The sequence below is a fragment of the Bidens hawaiensis genome, unplaced genomic scaffold (genome assembly GCF_021521415.1).
Source record: "Bidens hawaiensis isolate Kalapana, Puna unplaced genomic scaffold, B.hawaiensis_p1.1 tig00046105_1, whole genome shotgun sequence".
NCBI classification, from domain to species: Eukaryota; Viridiplantae; Streptophyta; class Magnoliopsida; order Asterales; family Asteraceae; genus Bidens; species Bidens hawaiensis.
Window position 1 is genome coordinate 129033 of NW_027498209.1, and position 11288 is coordinate 140320.

An 11288-nucleotide genomic window follows, 5' to 3' on the forward strand; every position below is an offset into this window, starting at 1 on the left:
CTGACTTTGTTATAAGTATAATTTTGGATAATCTGCTTCTAGCGAATAATTTAATATGACCCCTTGCTTGTAAACTTTTAATAAAATTTATGGTTATCAAATTAGATATGGGCACCCTTGATCGTGAACTATCAATTGCTTGTTGAACCCTGTGAATTGTGTGAAAGTAGGACACTCCAAATTCGGAACTTCTTCGTAGTGGCTCCCATTCATGCCTGATTTCATAGGGAACCTAAAAGTGGCTTTATTTCATTATATTCCATCATATCCCAATTCCATTCATTTAATATACTTTTGGTCATTTAATATACTTTTCGTGTCATTCACATAACTGATGTCATTTCTAGTCTCTCTCTTTCTATTTCTTTTCTATATATGGAAAGTTTCAAAATCATCATATAATAATCCAGAAATTGCAATTGAAAAGAAAAAGAGATGTTTGTGATAATTTTGATATCTTTTCTACGAGGTAATCTAGTATCCGTATGCATGAAGATAAACAATTCGGTCGTTGTGGTCAGACTCTATTATGAACTTCTGACCACATTCTCCATAGGACCCTACTATCTCTTTCTTTTCCGAGCTCACGTTATGGAAGAAGGAGAAGAAGGAGCCGAGAAGAGGGTATCAGCAAAAATTGATTTTATTACGGGGCAACTTAGAATGTTCATATTGATCTATTATGCGTCTATGTATCTAGTGAGTCAAACACCTATTATAAAATATGAATAAATTGTTTCCTTTTTATTTAGATTATAGCCAACAACTTTAAGCAAGCACCATAACCACTTTTAAGTTTAAACATCGGCTAGCAGGAGATCAATATAAGTTATTTGTAATTCACGGTAATAGATTATTCTACATATTACCTAATTCATGGTAACTTCTATGCCACTAAAATATACTTATTGAGTTATGATGGTTTATTCGCTTATTTATATTATGAGAGTGAAGAAGGACATGTTTTAATTTTAAAATTGTAGTTTTGTTTATATATACAAATGTATATTGTTTTTCAAATACCCGAAACCCAATAATCCAACCCGTAAAAACCCGAACCCGAAGAACCTTTGAGACATTTGGGTTGGTTTTCGGGTCTAGATTTAATAGTTCAAAACCTGAAGAACCCGACCCGAAATGCCAACCCGAAGAACACCCCTAGCCGTATGGAGCCCCTAAGTGCCTCCAAGTTATATTCAGATTTTGGGAAAAACCCACACACCCGAAGGCCCAATTATGATAAAACCCGAACGCCCTCAGAATTGAGTCACCTATTCCTCTTCAAAGTGTTATCAATGAGGTTTAAACATTGCTCTCCAATGAGAAACCCATATTATCTATCAATACACCACATTGAAAAGAACTATTATTATATTATTATTAAATGATATTTTTTAATTTATTTATTGTCTTTGAGTTTCAGGCAAAATGATCAAAATGTTCATCTGACGGTCAATGTTGATAAAATGTCAGATTATCTGGCTAACTAATATTTAAAAGTTCACTCTACGACCTGCCATGTTCTTGAGTTTTTTTAAAGGGGGGAAAGGAAAGGAAAACTAAGGATGGTTAAAAAATGAGTGTTCTTGAGTTTTTTGTTAGGATGGAAAGGAAAGGAATAGGAGGAGTTAGAAGAGATTAAATTAATGTATTTTCCCAATAAGTTATCCTCCAAAAAATGGAATGATTAATAAGAATAACTATTTTTTAACATAGTTATCCTTTCATTTTCTCTAATTTTCTTCTAACTCAAGAACACCTAATTAAAAAAAAATTTCTTTCCTTTCTTATCCTTCCCTCTCATTTATTTTTCTTTACTTGGTTAAAAAACTCAAGAACAAGCTCATCGACCCTATAACTTTTTAATCATCACTCGACGGTAAAGTTAACCCATAAGATTATGCCCCTCGTCTAAAAAATATCGAAAGAAGCCAAAATAAATTTTGATTGACACCTAAATAATCTCTTCGACTACTGAAAATTTGAAAAAAGAAAAAAAATAAATAAAAGAAAAAACTAGCGACCTGAATTTTTTTATCATGTGTGACAGAATATGATTTGTTAAGAAATGTCGCCAATAATTACAAAGTAATCGGGTTGATAAAAATGGATATTTTATAAATCGATAGTCAAATAAACACTTTTGTTGACGCCAAATTGACATTTTGGTTATATTTCCTATGTTTTGCAATTTTATGCCTCTAATTGGATTACAGAAAGACAAAGAACAGCTGTTGAGGGAAAACAATTACGTGAAACTATGGCAATAGGAAACTACTACCAAATTTATGGGTTTTAAACGGGTTCACATTAAAATCATGAAGGTAAATTAGGTTTGAAATTACCCGTTTACGGTTATTATTATTTTCTTATTGGAGCATTTGTCATACTCAAATTAATGCATACATTTGCATTTTTTTGTTTTGAATTTCTAATTTGGAACATTAACATGTTAAATAAATAAAACTTAAAAAACTACATGTTACAAGTCGTTCTTTATATCGATAAGTGAATATTCATGTTGTGTTCAGGTTCAAGGATTACTATATTTATATGATAAACAATTAATTAAAACACTTATAAAATGGTTAATATATATCTTTTTCTAAATATTTAAGTTTTTATTCTCAAGCTTTTGAGGTCCTTAAACAAATCCAATAATTGCAAAATCTCATCAAACAAATGTTCTCTGAACTCTCTAGAAAAGAAAAGTTAAAGAATGATTATCGTATGATAGAAAAAAATAATTTGTGGGAGCATAAAAAACTATATATAGAACATGACACATGTTAGTACCATATCCATGATACATGAGTTTATCATGGTGCATTGGGTGTAATAACACATGTTAGTACTATATTTTTTTTCTATATTGTTTATACTTAGTACCGTACGTACGTGTAAAAGCATATGAGTAAGGTGTAATGGCTTAAGGGGTCTAAACTCCATAGTCTATAGTTAATTCTTTTACAAATAATATTTATGTAAACCAAAAAAAGTGTAGCACTTTTTTATGAATATCTAACCCATAGAATAAGTATAAGTATCTTATAATAAAAAAACATGTAAACTCCCTGCATGCCATGGTTTCAAACATACGGGTTCTTATTATAAATATCTCCTACGCATGCAAAATTTTTTATTATATTATTATTTTTGATGGATCTGTACATTAAAATTTATTTTAACAAAATGCAAAATTTGTTATTTTACTTGAAAAGTATTCTTAAATAAAATACAAATATGAATACATAGTACGTACAGTCTCTAGCAGGTTGTTATTATATCTTTCAAGCAATCAATGATTTTTAATTGTCCTAGGTAAAACTTCTTATGTAACAGAGAAAAGTACTAGTCATGTCCTTATTACCTAAATGTTAAATTAAAAAAATTAAGAATGCTTCATGTGTACATATATAGTCTTGTCATTATTATCTCGATACTGTATGTTTTGCCCTACTCTCCGTGACTTTGTTTTTAGATGCTTTAAGGTGAGCTTCTCATAAGGTCATATATTCTAGAACTATATCCACTAAAAACTAGGACTGATCAAAGGGTAAGACCCGATCCTTTGACCTAATACCCTATCCGGACCCTTTACCCTTTTAGGAAGAAACGTGGACCCGAGACCCTACCCTCTAACCAATAAAAGGGTCGGGTATAAATAAAGATTTTAAGGGTCCAACCCTTTACCCTTTAAGACAATAATCACATCTTTTTTTTCCTGCATTTACTAGTTGCATATCTCATTAATGATTTTAATATATGAATCATAAAATAATTATACTTTCATTTAATAACATTGTAAAGTCTAACTTGTTTATTAATCATTTGAACTGATGCAAACAGCAAACATTTCACATTCACAAATTACTTGTAAAGAATAATTCAGTGATTTTCATATATATGTTTCCATTTAGTAGTATGACCCTTTATTTTTATTTATTAGTAATTGGAAATTTCTGATGAATCGTATATGAAATACAAACCTCTCATAAATAATTCCATATTAATCGCGAATAATCTGATGTATATATATCTAGTAAACGGGTCAAGGGTTTGAAAAAAGGTCGGACTCTTATATCCTTTAAGGTGAAATTTAAATACCCTTTACCCGATCCATATTATTTATTCGGGTCTAACTAAGGGTTTTAAGAATCGGCTAACCGGGTTTTAAGGGTCCGACTTTTATCTTGCTCACCCCCACTAAAAACACACTTTATTGGGACGCTCTCTTCTCATCTTTAGCTTACACACTCAAAATGTGTGTTGAGTATCTAAGGCGGCGTGTTTCCTATATTAATATATCTCATGTAAACAAAGTGAAACAATGTAAAATTTGTGTCTAATATTTTTTTCCATGTCATGTAACGAGGAATTGCGGATCCACCAATTATAAAAATTGTGGTCGTATTAAGTTAAAATTAGGTGATTAAAATGAAGCAATTAAGAGGATTTAGGCAATTAGGGTCACTGTTTATATAGGTTGAAAGTTGAAAATAAATAAATAATGGGTCCAGTGACACATTGACAGCTATTAATATAATAGTAAATGACACAATGACTCACGTTGTAGGCAAAATAGGTCATTCAATCTCAATTTTATCATACAAGCCAAAATGCACACAAGAAACCTTTTTATGTCTTTTTATTTATTAAAAAAACAAGAAAACATTCACGATCACTTAAAAATCATAATTATCTTAATCCATCATTTGTGTTATAGTGATAGAAGACTTAAGATTTTTAATTAGGCCCAAGTTTAATTTCCACTTCTATTATTTTTGATGGATTATAACAATAAAAGCTTTGAGATAGACCTTGTACAAAGTTGTCATTTTTAATCTCAATTCTACCCGGGTTTTCGACACACCGTGTTTTTCGCCAGAAAGTTGTGCTCTTATGGTGGCACAAACTGTAAAGTGGAAGTCCACGACATGGTTTTCTGGGGGGAAGTCCAAGCCAAACTCAGAAACCAGCACCCGGTTAAACAACATAGTCTAGCATAAGTGGGACAATGGACTCTCCAAATTTAAAGAGTGCGATATGTAACATTTCGGTTTTTCTTTGTTATTCTTGTAATCGTTACCCGACCCGTTTAAGGGTTCGGGTCACTCGTTTAATAAAAAACATCGCATTTATTATTTATTTTGTTATAGCTTTATTATTTATTAAATTTAATTAGAATTTTATTAAGAACCAAACCCTAACCCACCCCTAGTTCGACCAGCCGATCCAAACCCATAACCCGACCCGGCGCACCCCAAACCATACAAAATCTTCAATTCCCGCGTGTTTATGATCAATTAATTTTGGCATTTGGCATATTCCTTCCTAGTAACCGACATTCAATTATAGTAGGAGCGTGCTAATTAGTCTGCAATTTGGTAAATTAACCATTTTTAAGCCTAAACAAACCCTAATTTGGGATCCTATATAATCCCTTCGTGTTAGACCAATTAAACTCGCAGAAACCCTCTTCTCCTCGTCGCCAACTTTTCCCCTAAACCCAATTTTATTTACACTATCATCCCGTCACTCAAATTACCCCTCCCTTGGCCGCAATTTATTGGATCAGTTTCACCCTCTTAACCAACGTTTGAATCCAATTAAAAGGTAAGATTAGAATCGCAAATGATCGACAAACAATAGCCCCAACATAGTTTAATCGATCATAGAGCAGATTATCCAATTGGATAATCTAGGGTTTATACCTCTTTTTATTCGTATTGATATATTTTGGAGTCTGCGAGTTAAACATCTTGTGATGTTGGCTCAACTAGTTGGGGTAACACATAACAAAGGCTGGGTCGCGGGTTCGAACCCCACCCAGCCGGTTTTGGTATTTTTTTTTAATTTAATTGTTTAAATATCATCCTTTACCCAAATAAACCTTTAGATATTATAAAACCGACAACCTAAATCGTGTTCGTCTTAAAGATTCATTTTCGTCTTAGTTTTCCCACTTTTATACCACTTTATAAAATATCTATCTTTCTATTAATACAAAGGAATCAAATAATAATAATAATAATAACAACAACATTAATAAATATAATAATAACCCTTACAATTAACGAAGATGTAACAATCAATATTTTAATGTTACGCACAACCACATCGACTCTCAAAACCCGTCATAGATCCTTAATATTTCGTTATGTCTATATTTAACTCTCTTTATCAGTAACAACTAGGATTAACTGTCGGCAAATCTCGGGAAGCTTGATCATTTTCCATCCTAGCCTTTTCTATTATTATATTGTCCTCGCTTATCCCTCATTAAAGGTAAGTAAATTCACATCCCCCTTTTTACCATTTATAGTTTTGGGGGCGTTATTCATTCACAATTAAATTACTGTTTTCACTACGATTCCACTATATGCGTAATTGAAATTGCTAGATTAGTTGATATGTGCAAATGTGACTATGTGTTTACCTTATGTTGGTTGGTATCCTCATCCTCATCGATTAGTTGATATATGCAAATTGCTCCATTGTGAATGTCCCGAGGACAAGAAAACCACTTACGCCTCGAGCATGCTTAAGAAGAATGCCCTCAATTGGTGGAACGGTGAGAAGCGCACGCTTGGCGCTAAGGACCTAAGGTTGCCATGACCTTGCCATGGGACGACCTCAAGAAACTCATGCTCAAGAAGTTTTGCCCGAAATATGAGCTTCGGAGGTTGGAAGAAGAGTTTTGGAACTTGAAACAAGAAAGTGGAAATGACACCGTCTACAACGATCGTTTCCATGAACTAAGCCTTCTCATTCCCCACATGGTCACTCCACTTTAACGTGCAATCGACAACTACATCTCGGGTTTGCCTATGCAAATTCAAGACTCCGTTCTAAGTCGTGACTCTCAAACCCTCCATGATGCCATCACCTTAGCCGGTACCCTCACTGAGAACCATGTTAAGGTCGGGACCTTAACGGGGAAGAATTCCAAGAAGCCCAGTGATAAGCTCACTAAGAAATCCAAGCCCAAATCCTATAAGCCCGAATCCTCCAAGAATAACAACCACAACAACTCATCTCTGTAACATCCCGTTTTCTGATTTCAGTTAATAAACGAAATATGAGTTGTTATGAGTTGGGCTAGTGTTGGGTAAATGGATATGGGTTATGGATTTGGGTTATGAAATAAAGAAGGAAAGACCATGGACTTAAGCCCATGATCAATAATTATATAAACCATTAATCACCCATTTAATTCATTTTACACATACTCCATACACCACAAAAACACACACTTAAGCTCTCTCTCTCTCTAATCCTCTCTCTAGCCGAAATATAGAAGAGGAAACGGATCTCAACCCAAGGTATGATAGTATTTTGTTGTATGAGCTTAAATCCGTTACTTATGGTCACGAAACGACGACCCGACACCGTTAACCCGTTTAAGTCGCGAGATCCGGGTAGAATTGGGTATAAACCGAACCTAAGATGAGTTAGGGATCACCTTAGCTCAGATCTGGATCGAACGGGACGAAAAACGATGAAAAACGGTGTAAAACGGTGAAAATACGTTTTTCCAGTGAGATTTGCGGTTTTCCCGGCGATGGCGGCGCCGGAAAGGCGGCTGGTACGAGGTTAACATGTCAGAGAATGTTTATGACATTCTCTGACCTAACCCTAATTCGTTAACGGATAGTTAACGATAGTTAACGAATTAGAGGTAATTCGTCACGTAATTCGTTAAAGAAGTATAACGAACCAGCCTTAGTTCGCAACCAGATTCGTCAAGGAAAAAGGATAACGAATTAACCACAGTTCGTAAAAGTAATTCGTTAAAAGGAGATAACGAACTAGAAGGTTCAGTTCGTTATTAAGGTTCAGTTCGCTATGAGGTCCAATTCGTTAAAAGGGGCCAATTCGTCATAAGGTCCAATTCGTTATGACAAACCAATTCGTTAAAGAACCCAGTAGCGAACTAGAAGTTTACTTAAATGACAGAATGGTCCCTAGACTTAGAAAAATAATGATTTAATTACAAAGAAGCCCTTGAACTTTTAAGTAGCAAATTAATTAATGATTTAAAATGCTAATGTGTAAGGCCCCGTTACCGGTAGCCCTACTTTCGTGTTGGATTTACTCATAAACACAGTTCTTACAAATCAGAGTTCATTAAAACTTTTGCGGAATATAAAAACTTTCATAAAACATTTCATAACAAAACACGTCTTGTCTTAAAACATCATTTTGTCTTTCAAAATTAACGAAACATTAAACTTAAACGTCTTGAGTCTTCCGATGCCAGCCTCTTATTCAGTGCCACGTGTCTCCTCAAGCGAGCTGCCTCATCCTACTCACCTGCGTGCATACTAAAAGTCAGCTACGCTGAGTGAGTTCTAGTTAATCGAACGCCATACAATACATACACATACATACATATCCGTAGATACATATCCATACTTCACTAGTTACCCTTCTGTTCTACGTACATACTTGCTACCATACATACATACATATCTACAATCACTAACCTCAGTCTACCGAGAGTACGTTCATAGTCCGCCGTCTATACCTGTACTCAGGGTCGTGAACACGTACAAGGTCCGCAGTCCTTACCTATGTTCACCATTTATGGTACGTACAAGGTCCGCGGTCCTTCCCTATACCATCATACATCCATAACACGTACAAGGTCCACAGTCCTTCCCTATGTTGCAACCTAATTCATAGCACGTACGAGTTCCGCAGTCCTCCCCTATGCTACAATTACAGCACGTATAAGGTTCATAGTCCTTTCCTATGCTGAAATACATCCACAACACGTACAAGGTCCACAGTCCTTCCCTATGTTGCAACCTAATTCATAGCACGTACGAGGTCCGCAGTCCTCCCCTATGCTACAAATACAGCACGTATAAGGTTCACAGTCCTTCCCTATGCTGACGCCTATCTACATTACGTATAAGGTCCCAGTCCTTATCTACGCTTACATCTATCATCTACATCACGTATAAGGCTCGCAGTCCTTAACTACGCCATCACCAGCCAAATCTATGTCCGACAGAAGCTAGAGGGATTTGCCATCCTAACTTACTATGACGAACGTAGAACTCACATGCCATTCGTGTACCTATATACACATACTTCACATATACAATAATTACATTATAACATAAGAACACTCTAGGCGTTCTTCACATCATTCATTTAACAACCATACCACTTGTCGATACGTGCAATATCCGAAGATCGTTCACGCCCCGACAAGTATTCATTTGAAATATTCATACATCTTCGATATATAATATTCGTACATTTATTTTTAACCTGACAGTACGCGCAATATCCGAAGATCGTTCGCGTACCGACAAGCAATCATTCATATCTATCACACATATCACATATGACATACACTTATCACTTAGGATAAATGTATTAACAACACATCGAGTATGCACACAGCCCCGAAAACATAACAAGGAATGGGGCTAGAAACTCACCTGAACTCTGCTTCTTCCTCTGATAGTTGTAAATCCCTTCTTTAACTGAGCTCGGCTGACTGTATAAGTTACACGTATCAATACTCGCCTGATCTAATCTGGTGGCCTAGTATTAGCTTACTTTTACTTATCGTTTTTAACTTATTTTCTAATCGAACTTGACTTTAGGCGAAGTTAAACCTTAGGCGAACTTAGCTTTAGGCGAAGTTAAACCTTAGGCGAACTTAGCTTTAGGCGAAGTTACCAGCTAGACGAACTTAGCTTTAGGCGAAGTTACCAGCTAGGCGAACTTAGCTTTACAGCGAAGTTGCCATCAGGCGAACTTGGCTTTAGGCGAAGTTGTCATCAGGCGAACTTAGCTTGCAGGCGAAGTTCATCAGGCGAACTTAGCTTGCAGGAGAAGTTGTCGTCTGCAGCTACTGTTCGTTCTTAAATCCCTTAATCTCCTTCGTTTCTTAACCAAATAACTCGATTTAGGTACCCACGGAATCGTCTGACCAGCGCCTACAAACCCCAACCATCAAATCGACCTAACATCGATGTTTAAAGGGTGCGATTTAGACATAAAGGTACGGGTTCTTTTTATCAATCGATTAACCCATCAAATCATAACCATTTTCAGTAAGATTAGCTTTGTTGGATTCGTTTTTTACCATACAAACTCAGATCTATCATTTCTCAAATCAAACCGAACCTATACGAACGATTTCTAACTATAAACGTACCTTGAACGAGTCGAACTACGAACACGGTTAAGCCTTGATGTTGTTTTGGTCCGTCACGACGTTCCAGCACCGACGAGCTCGGGTTTTCGCCTTCGGATCTTGGTTCGGGTCGTGTGTGTTTTGGGTGTGTGTATGGAATATGTGAGAAATGGTGGTTAAGGGTATTTATATTAGGGATCATGGGCTTAAGCCCATGGACTCTCCTTCCTTCTTTCATAACCCAAGTCCATAACCCATATCCATTACCCAACACTAGCCCGACCCATACCAACTCCTACTCTATTTATTTATTTTCCGATAACCTGAGTAAACTTTCCCTCTATTATTAAGTAATATAATTAATATCATTTTATGCCCTGCTGGCGGTGCACGCATATAATGTATATATATGTGAACTCTCGGGTGGGCAAAAGTAAAATTGCACTAATTTTGACGTTATTTTACTAATCTCGTGAAAATAACGTTAAAAGTGGGGGAAGGTTATTCAGGCATCATGTGGTGGCGTTGATAGCCGAAAGACAAGGGCACATGCACCAATCAGCCGGTGTCCCGATGATTGAGTGCTATGTGCCTTATGTCCAAGGCTTGATGCAAAACTACTATCGAGCCGGGGGTCTCATCGGAAGCAGCCTCTCTATCCCTATGGGGTAGAGGTAAGGTTGTCTACATCTTACCCTCCTCAGACCCTACCATAGCATTGCTATTGGTGGGATATACTGAGTACGATGATGATGATGAATTAATATCATTTTGGAAATTTCGGGATGTTACATAATGGAAAATGTGATAAGACAGTTAATGGAAATACCCGAGCCAGGGGCTCTGCCCCTTGGACCCTGCTAGGGGCCCGCCGCCTCTAGACCCCCGCTTCCAGGGGCGCTGCCCCCGGACCCCCGTTCGTTGAGGGTTATAATTAGACTAGAAACGCGAGATGAGTAGTGATAGTTAATTGATGCGTGTAATTATTATACAGTTAGTCGTGCCCAACTGAAGAAAGGAATAACAATTAACGTTGAACGTAATCGACTTCAGGTGAGTTTCTAGCCCCACTTCCTTGTTATGTTTTCGGGGCTATGTGCATACTCGATGTGATAGTTAATACACT